General features: G+C 34.6%; 1 protein-coding gene across 4 annotated transcripts in view; it reads right to left on the bottom strand.

Moving 5' to 3' along the window:
* CUNH2orf76 (chromosome unknown C2orf76 homolog) overlaps positions 1 to 10328 on the bottom strand; it is a 60436-nt gene that overhangs the window by 35063 nt on the left and 15045 nt on the right. The gene's annotated exons all lie outside the window — the stretch shown is intronic.

Below are 10328 nucleotides of genomic sequence, written 5' to 3'. Positions count from 1 at the left end.
GTTATAAGTATGCTCAGTGAACCGAAGGGAAGAGTAGAGGAACTCAGTGAGAACTTTAACAAAGAAATAGAAAACATAAAAGTGGAGACGGAAAACATAAAAAGAACCAGTCAGAAATAAAGAACACAGTAACTAAAACGAAGACTACTTTAGGAAGAATAAACAGTAGATTAGATGAAGCAGAGAATCGAATCAGCAATTTAGAAGATAACAGAAAACATCCAATCAGAACAGCAACAAGAAAAAAGAATCCAAAAAAATGAGAATAGTTTAAGGGGCCTCTGTGACAACATCAAGCACACCAACATTTGCATAACAGGGATACCAGAAGGAGAGAGAGAGAGAGAGCAAGGAATTCAAAATTCATTTCAAGAAATAATGACTAAAAATTTCCCCAACCTGGTGAAGGGAATAGACCTACAAGCGCAGAAAGTGCAGAGAGTCCCAAACAAGATGAACCCAAAGAGGCCCTAAGACACATCATAATTAAAATGCCAAAGAGAGAATCTTAAAAGCTGCAAGAGAAAAAACTAGTACATATAAGGGAGCTCCCATAAGACTGTCAGCTGATTTCTCAACAGAAACTTAGCAGGCTAGAAGGGGCTGAGAGGAAATATTCAAAGTGATGAAAAACAAGGATCTACAACCAAGATTACTCTACCCAGCAAAGCAATCACTCAGAATCAAAGGACAAATAAAGGGCTTCCCAGACAAGAAAGAGCTAAAGAAGTTCATCGTCACCAAGCCAGTATTATAGGAAATGTTAGAGGAACTTCTTTTAGAAGAATAAGGAAAAAGAAAAACATATCTTGCAATAATTACTTTAAATGTAAATGGATTAAATGCTCCAATCAAAAGATATGGTGGCTAAATGGATAAGAAAACAAGACCCTTACAAAGGATGCCCACAAGAGGCTCACTTCAGATTGAAAGACACACACAGACTGAAAAGGATGAAAAAAGATGTTTCATAAAAATGGAAACAAACAAAAAGCGGCAGTAGCAATACTTATACAAGACAAAAATAGACTTTAAAACAAAGGCTATAACAAGAGACAAAGAAGGATCCAGTAATCTTACTCTGTGTATTTATTTGAAGAAATCCAAAACACTGCTTTGAAGGGACATGTGAATTCATATGTTTACTGCAGCATTATTTACAATAGCCAAGATATGAAGGCCTTTATCCAACCATCTATTGATGGACTTGGGTGTCCATCAATAGATGGATGGATAAAGAAGAGGTGGTATATATATACAATGGAATATTACTCAGGCATAAAAAAGAATGAAATCTTGCCATCTTCAACAACACAGATGGAACTGGAGAGTATTGTGTTGAGTGGAGTAAGTTAGATAGAGAAAGGCAAATATCATATATGGAATCTAGAGAACAAAATAAAAAACAAACAACAGAAACAAGCTCATAGATACAGATCGCATTTTGATGGTTGTCAGATTGGGAGGTAAGGGGATAGGTGAAAGGGGAGGGGATTAAGAGGTACAAATTAGTAGTTACAAAATAGTCACGGTGATTTAGAGTATAGCGTGGAGACTATAGTCAGTAGTATTATAATAACTATATACGGTATCACATAGGTACTACATTTATCAGGGTGATCACTTCATAAGTTATATAAATGTCTAAATACTGTGTTGTACACTGAAATTAATATAATATTGTATGTCAACTATAATTTCAAAAAATTAAAATATAAATTTTTTTTAACTCCAAATTTGCATTAATATCTAATTTTGGTCAATAATGTACTGATATCTTCATCAGAAATTCATTGTAATTTATATTTAGTAACTAAAAATAATAGCTATTATCAGAAAAAAAGAAATCATTATCTAATTTGCCTTAAGGATTGTGGGAAATACAGCTTGCTAGTTTAGAGAGGCAAACGTACTCAACAGACAGCTTAGAAAGCTAATGTTATAAATTATAAAATGTGACATTTTCCCAGAAGTTCTGACCGACTTAAAAAAATTAATTTGATCAAGTTTAAAAGGCATTCCTCAAATGAAGAGACAAAGAAACCAAAACCAATAAACTTAGGGATAAATTAATTTAAAATAGTCAAGGACAAAGAAAAAGATTAGAATAAATGAAATGACAGACCATATTCTTAACTGTGAAGGTTCAAAGTTCTAAAGAAATCAATTCTCCTTAATCTATAAACTGAATAAAATCTCAATCAAAATTTTTAAAAAGGGTGGTTTGGAGAAATTTTCACAAATATTTCTAAAATCCATCTGGAAGAATACATGAGTAAACTTAGGAAAGTCATAAAAGAAGAAAAAAGAGACCAGCAACACAAGTTATTAATACATATAATAAAGCCATAGTCAGACATAATAGCAATACATGAATAAGCTTGTTTTTTCATATTTTTACAAATCCCAATACAAACTTTAAAGGATAGTTAATCTATAGTAATTTAAGCTGTGATACTGAAGTAGCATGAGAAAGACAAATCAGTGGACTACAACAGAAGACTTAGACGTAAATGCGATATTAGACAATTTAGTTTAAAAGTGGCATTTTGCATTAGTGGAGAAAGGACAGTTTATTTAATAAATGACATTACGAAAACTGGTCATAAATTTGGGAAAAAAAGTAAAGCTGGATTCCCACCTCATTCCTTATAAAAAAATAAGTCATACATAGAATGAATATTTAAATTTAACTGTAAAATCATAGAAGCAGCAGAAAAATGGATACAGATTTTTACAATCCTAAGGTAATAAAGGCCTTTCTAAGAAAATAAAAATCAGCCGCCATCAAAAAAATATTAATATAACAACATAAAAATGTAAGAAAAGAACAATAACCTAATAGAAGTGTGGTTAAAGGTAATTAATAGGAAATTACTAAATTTTTTAAAAGCCAATAAATGTGAAAAGATGATCAACTTTACTAGTAACTAGAGAACTGCAAAGAGAAACAGTAAGATATCAATTTTGCCATAAGATTTGTAAAAATTTTTAAAAAGTAAAAAACTGGCCAAACTAGTTTTGGTAGGGAGGTAGAGGAAAATATTTTTATGTACTGCTGCTAAGAACATAAAATGGTACAGTCTTTCTTGAGGGGAGTGAGGTAATCTGTATCAAAATTATAAAAGTGCCTACCCTTTGACACAGCAATTTCTCTTGTACTGATTTACCCTGAGAAGATAATTATATCAAATGTTTTAAAAATCCATGAATGCATAGTGATTTTTTTTAAAAGACGATTAGTCACTCTGGAAACTAACAGATTTCTGAAAACAGATTTCAATTTCTGAAAAATTGGCTTACCAAGATGGGAGAGGGGCACTGAAATGAGAAAAACAGCCAATATTTTATGCCTTTCTTATACAGGCAATTTCAAGGTTACCAAAGAGCTGATAATGAAATATTCTTCTTTTTAGAAGAATTACAGCTAAAAAGCCCTGAAAGAATGATAAAATTTAAAAATCACAATTTCCATACCTATTGGACTGGCTAAAATGAAATATAATAACACCAAATGTTGGTGAGGGTGCAGAGAAATGAGATCTCTCATTCATTGCTGGTAGAAATGCAAAATGGTATAGCTACTCTGAAACAGAGTATGGATGCTTCTTATAAAACTAGACGTGTGCTTATCATACAACCCAGAGATTGCATTCTTAGGGCATTTATGCCAGAGAAATGAAACTATGTTTACACAAAAACCTGTATATAAATGCTCACTGCTCATTCATGTGCAATATTCAAAAACTGGAAACAACCCAAATGTCCTTCAAACAAACTGTGGTATATCTATATCATGAACTACTACTCAGAAATAAAAAGGAATAAACTATTGATATATGCAACAATATTGATAAATCTCAAGGGAATTAAACTGAATGCAAAAAAAGCCCATCTCAAAAGGGTACATATTATATAATTCCATTTATATGCCATTCTTGTAATGACAAAATTATAGAAATGAAGAATAGATTAGTGTTGCCAGGGGTTAGGGAAGGGGAAGGGAAGTAGGTGGCTATCATCAGGTAACATGAGAGATGCTTGTGATAGAAATGTTCTGATCTTGACTGTGGCATTATCCACATTTATCTATTTATGAGATAAAATTGCACAGAACTAAACACATATGCACGTGTATGCACACGAGGGCACATGCAAACACAAAAGTACATTTAAAACCAGTGAAATCTGAATACGGTCAATGGATTGTATCAACGTCAATTCCCTCATTTTAATACTGGACTATACCCAAGCAAGAAGTTACATTGGTGGAAACTGAGTGAAGGGCATAAAAGATCTCTCTGTTTATTTCTTACAACTGCATATAAATCTACAATTATCTTAAAATAAAAAGTTGCTAAAAATCATCATTTTTAAAACTCTAAAATAACGAATATAGACAAAACTCAAAAAGGGGTTCTAAAACCATTAGGTAATCGATAGGGAACTTTAGAACGGATACACATTAGGGACTGACAACACTAGAACTGACTAACCAACCTTGACAAATGAATCAAGCCTCCAGATCTAACTCTTAGTTTATGGACTATGACGGTGTGTGGAAGAACATGCAAAATTATGCAAAATTATAATGAATGCATGACTTGGTTTTTCAACAAATAAATAACATGAGAAATAAAGAAGAGGGAGATTATAAATTGAGAGACTTAAAAGAGATAATCAATGCAATGTTTAAACCTTGCACAGATCCTAATTTGCATAATATTAGATGATAATAAGAATTAATGTTAATTCTGTTTATTTGATATTGTTTTTGAGTCCTTATCTTAAAAGACTGAAGTATACATAGATGAAATGATATAATGCCTGGTATTAGTTTTCAAATACCCTGGCAGAGGAAAAACAAATATGGGAGTGTAGATAAAAAGGAATGTAGAACACTGTTAACTGCTGAAGCTAGGTATATACCCATAAACATTATATACTTCACCATACTATTCTATTTTTATATGCTTGAAATTTTTCATGATGAAAACCTTTTAAGTGCACAAAGGTGTACATTCAAGGAAGATTTTTTTTCAATGACGTCCTTCTAATAGTTAACAAAAACTAGAATCCATCTAAATGTCCATCAATGAAAAACTGTCTAAGTAAATCGTGCCACACCATAAAATAAAATCCCCTACAGCCAATAAAGGGTGATATGGATCCATGGATACTAACTTTGAAAGATGGCTATGACATATTAGTAAATGAAAAAAACAAGTAATAAAACAGCAGCAGGTGTATAGTCTCTCCATAACAATAGATGTTCAGAGCAACATTTACCAAAATGTTGACAGTGGCTATCTCTGAATGGTAGAAATCCAAGAGACTGTCACTTGTTTTATATATTTTTAATATTACTTGAAGTTTTAATAATGACTACGTGTTTTTAATTAAGCTATTTCCCTTTATACTTGTATTTGCACTTTTCTGATAACAAAGTTATTTTTAAAATGAAGCTATTTCCATTTCTTTTAAAGAAGTAAATAAACAAAAGCTAACAACACAGACCTTATCAAATACTGTAAAGGGCAGAAAGAGTTAAAACTTAAACAACTGATATATATTGAGTGATACCAAATAAATCCAAAAAGTTTTCAGCAGTCAGAGGCACCAGAAGCAAGTCACATGCCCAGGATGAGTCTAATCTTGTCTAAGATGGCACAAATGCCTCCACACACAGCCCCTCCCTGCCTCTCTGATGGTATCTGTCACCGCTACAATCCACTTTTCACGTATCACTCCAGCAGCAATGATGGCCTATAGTTTCCCACACATACCACACTGTTTACAAGCCTCTGCCATACCTTTCCAGCCGAAGATTTTCCCCAAACTCCCTGTGCCCCTTGCCTCTTCTCCTTACCCCATAAACATCCTTCAAAATTTGTCCCAGGGACGTCTGCTCCAGCACACCTTTGCAGTCAGCTCCTCCTTTGGCCCCAGCTCTGCTAAAGGCCCGCCTATCTGCCCACAGCGACTGGTCGTGCCATACTGCAACCATCTGTTTAAAAGGTCTAGCCTACAAGCTCCTTAAAGGAAAGAATGCTTTATGGTTTATTTTTGTGGCCTGAGGCACATCAGAGCTCCCATCAAGGTCTGAAGACCCAAAGAGGAGCTGAAGGGCTAAAGAAAACCTGAATTCCTCCCTTTCCTAAGGATACACTGACATATGTCCTGCACTAGAGTAATAGTAGCCAGAGTCTATGAGCTTTTCCAGGGCCATGACATTGTTTGATATCTGTGTGGGAAGAGGGATTTATTTTTCCAGAATACAAAAATTTTTAAAAATCAAAATTTACATTTAATTAAATACCTAAGACACATAACATTTCAATAGCAACTCAACTCTATTCATAATTATATACATTAGATTTAATATAGGATATTAGTACATTTTGAAAGACTTAGGGTGGGGATTTGAAAAGTCACAGTGCCTAGGGCTTCCTGCTTAAAAAACCTGTTCTGGCAGGAACCTTACCCAGCTGTTTGGGATAATGAAGAGAAAGTCATATCTAAAGCAAAGCAAAACTTAAAGAGAAATAAAACAAACACAAAATCCATGTAGGAACCCCCTCACACAGAGGTCCCTGACAGGTAACCAGTGCATCCTCAGAGCCAAGAATGGCCACTGCCCAGCATCTGCCCCTCCTGGATCAGAATTCTCTGTCCTTATAGGTCACTCACTAGGAGCTGGTTTTTACAGCACAGGCTCCAGCAGTGTGAACAGGGTAGGCAGAAATTCAGCATGGAATGGTCAGGGAAAGCCAAGACAAGCTGCCCGCCAGGTTCCCTAGCAGCTCAACTGCTCTCATTCCCAAGCTGGCTCTTCTCCCATGGCAAAGTTCTGAGCTGAAGAGTTGTAAACCACTTGGGGTGGGCTGCAGAGGTGAAAAATTAGGCACAGTACATAAAAAGCTCAGAGCACAGCATTATGACAAGCACAAAACATGCATACTCACAAAATACTTGATGACTGACTTTAAATTGATCTTTATCCACTTAAAAAAAAAGGAAAGAAAAGAAGTAACTACAGCCGATTCTGGTCATTCGAAGTGGATATAATCTATAAAATGGTCCTGAACACTGAATTAATGAATACTGAACCACTGCTCCTGGGGAAATACAGGGCTAGGTTCTCATGAGCCTCTGGTCACAACACTGTCATCAACTGATCAATACATAACCCTACTTTACGTGTGTTTCTGATTAAAGGCACCTTATTTAACATGTATTATTGATTCCTTAACAATGAACTCACAGCCAACAGCACTGTTAAGTAAAGGCCTAATAAAGTTTATCAAACACACTTATATTTTCTTTATAAGGCACACATGAGCTTCCTTGCACTCAGAAACACTAGACAGTATGTCAGCACTTCAGCACTATGCTTAGAGACCATTTTCAAGAGTAAAATCACCAACGAAAAGTATGGTGCCAAACAGAGCACAAACCAGACACTTGTTTACGGTGTGAGAGCTGGAACGAGGCAGCAGCAAGTCACCTTGTCTGACCTCAGCTGGGAATGTGAACTTCAATGATTCAAATTTTTCACTGCTCTGCACATATCGGGGAATGACAGAGAAAGTGCCCTGAGTATTGCATTTGGGATTACAAAAAAAAATTTTAGTGAGTAGCAAATTCACAAACACAGAATCTGCAAATAATGAGGATTGACTATATTTACCAAAAATAAAAAGTACACGTGCCTTCCAGTATTGGAAGAAAGCATGTTCTTGACCTTTTTGTACGAGAATGAAATCTGAACTGAGCCAAGTATTAGAAGCTTTAAGCGTAGAAAAGCACTTAACACTCTGGGCAGTTAGCATGAAGATTCTATAACCCCCTGGCAGAAGAATGCACGGGCTGACCTTCCTCAGCAGGCACATTTCCAAGAAGTGGTGTATTTGACTTGAATTTTAATAGACTCCTGCAGTGAATCATTTTAACTAAAATGTTTTCTAAAGTTATATGTACTCCTAAATTTAAGTATTATCACATCAAAATTGTCATATACCAAGTTTGCTTTCAAGCTTGTCTTACCCATATGAAAAAAGTACAAAAAAGTAATGTTCTAACCACACAAAAAATATATATGTATATTACTCACACTTAATTTTCCTCTAGATATAAGAACTAATGTTACAGAGCACTCCATTCACCTTCCTTTTGAAACAAATCAATAAAAAGAAGCTAATAAATACAGATTAGTGTTTTTTTATGTGAGGAAACTAAAGTAGCATAAATGATCAAGTGTAAGAGTAGGAAAAAGAAGAGTACTGCTAAGATGAAAATCACTGAATATGCAAATGTCCTGAAATTGCATCTTAATAGTTTTGAGTAAATTATCCTATGAACTACCAAATAATATCCAAATATGTTATTTTACCAAAAAAAAAAAAAAAAAAAAAGTTGTTTAAGGCCAAAGGAGGAGCAGGAACAAAACCTACATTCCATTTGTTACTCTTCTTAAAAATACTGAACACCTAGTATACTGCTGATTAATAAATGGTCCCCTTTTAAAGAGAACTTAACATAACTTTATATAACTTGAATAACTTTATATAAAATTTCAATTTAACTATAGTTCCTAAGAATGACAAATTATAATAAAGTCACATTTAAGACTATGACTACAAGTGAAATGTTAATTCCATTTTAATCTATTCTGGCTTACTTCAAAAGCATAAACTTTTTTAAACGCTTAGATGGAATTTTAAAAATATTCTAAAACTAGATCTCGGTAACAATGAAACACCAAAAGCTGGTCATTACAATAAAAAAAAAAGTTAACAGAAATTTGCTTTAAATTTTTCAAAAGCATAATTTTTAGAATATAAAACTAAGTATACATTTGTAGACTAGGAACCTGTGAGGATTAAATAAACACGAAAACTTCTTGGCCTTTTTCTCCAAGTGTTATATAATTCAAATCAAAGCACTATTATATTAAAAAATTAAGTTTATTCATTTTTCAACTTTTGACATTTTCAATGTATATACTTAGTAATAATTTTTAAAATTTAACATCAACCATTTTTATATAGGTTAAATAAATAAAGCCTTCCACCTTAGGTGGTCAGATAGCACAGGTCCAAAATAAATATTAGCTACATCTGACAACTACACAAATGCTTCTCTATTCTGCAACCACTTTATTGCATAATGACATTAGCAGCTAGCCTATCCTAAAGAAGGGTCATAATCAATTCTAATGAATAAACCATTGATTACTGTTCACCCTGAGTACACCGCTCAGACAAATCAACAGACCTGGCTTTGTGACCTTCGATTTGGGGCAAATATACAAAATCATAATTTGTTCTCTCTGCTCAAGGCAGGTAAGACTCTCAGAGAACTAACCATTGTGAACATCTGAGTTTTCCTAAAGGTTAGAGACTTAAGCATTTGGAAAGAATATTTCACATGCTTTCCTTCTTAAACAAGGTGCACTGAATATAAATTCTATTTTTCTCAATTCACAATCGTCAATGAGAATGTTAGTTAACCTTGGTCCAGCGTGTCGAGAGACAATTCATGGGTCTCTCACACTTCTGCATGTCTTATGAGCAGAGGTGCTGGCTACTTTAGTTCTGAACCATCTTTCAAGGACATGTGTGTATAGCAAACAGCTTAGAAAGACTGAGATATCACCTCCCTTCAGAACAGAGGGCAGATTTGTTTACTGTCCAATATAATAAAAATAATGTCTCCCTCTGGACTAAGGTTGGGTAAGTTTGCGTGAAGTACATAAACTCAGAGTTCTACAGCTGTGGCCTTGTGGGGCAAGAGGCAATGATGCAAATGTGAAGCTCATGCTGTTGGCTGTGCTGTAATAAAGTAAACCATCTCTGACCCAGGAGTCCCATGCCTTCTGCTAGCGTCCAGTATAAGGAAAGGCTGACTTGCCAGTTTTCAAGTAGAATGAAGTCTCAGATTTTTCATAGTTCTTGGTGACAAGGATGGGATGCCAGCAAAAAACATGGCTTTCTGGAACAGAAAAGACATAGTCCCAGGGGCTTAAGAAATATAAAAAGACTCCATGGGATATAGTAGCAAATGATCTTGTCCACATTGTGGGTGTAAGGAAATACGGGTTAAATAACCTTTAGAGGATGAACAGCAAAAGGCAGGATTAAAACGAGCTGCCCAATGCTGTTTTGGTTGTTGCTCACACTCCTTAATGAGGCAGCAAGTCCATGGCCCCAGATAAGAGGTATTGTGGCTGTAGCTGTTGAGTAAAGGAGTCCCCAGAGCTGAAATAAATCATGTCAACAATGAGGTTCTAGCGCTTTGGTGACTTAAAAGTTCATTAAATTAAGCCA

This window comes from Pteropus alecto, unplaced genomic scaffold (genome assembly GCF_000325575.1).
Source record: "Pteropus alecto unplaced genomic scaffold, ASM32557v1 scaffold3, whole genome shotgun sequence".
In the NCBI taxonomy this organism is placed as follows: domain Eukaryota; kingdom Metazoa; phylum Chordata; class Mammalia; order Chiroptera; family Pteropodidae; genus Pteropus; species Pteropus alecto.
Note: the sequence above shows the minus strand (reverse complement) of the source record. Positions and strands in the feature narration are given on the sequence as shown.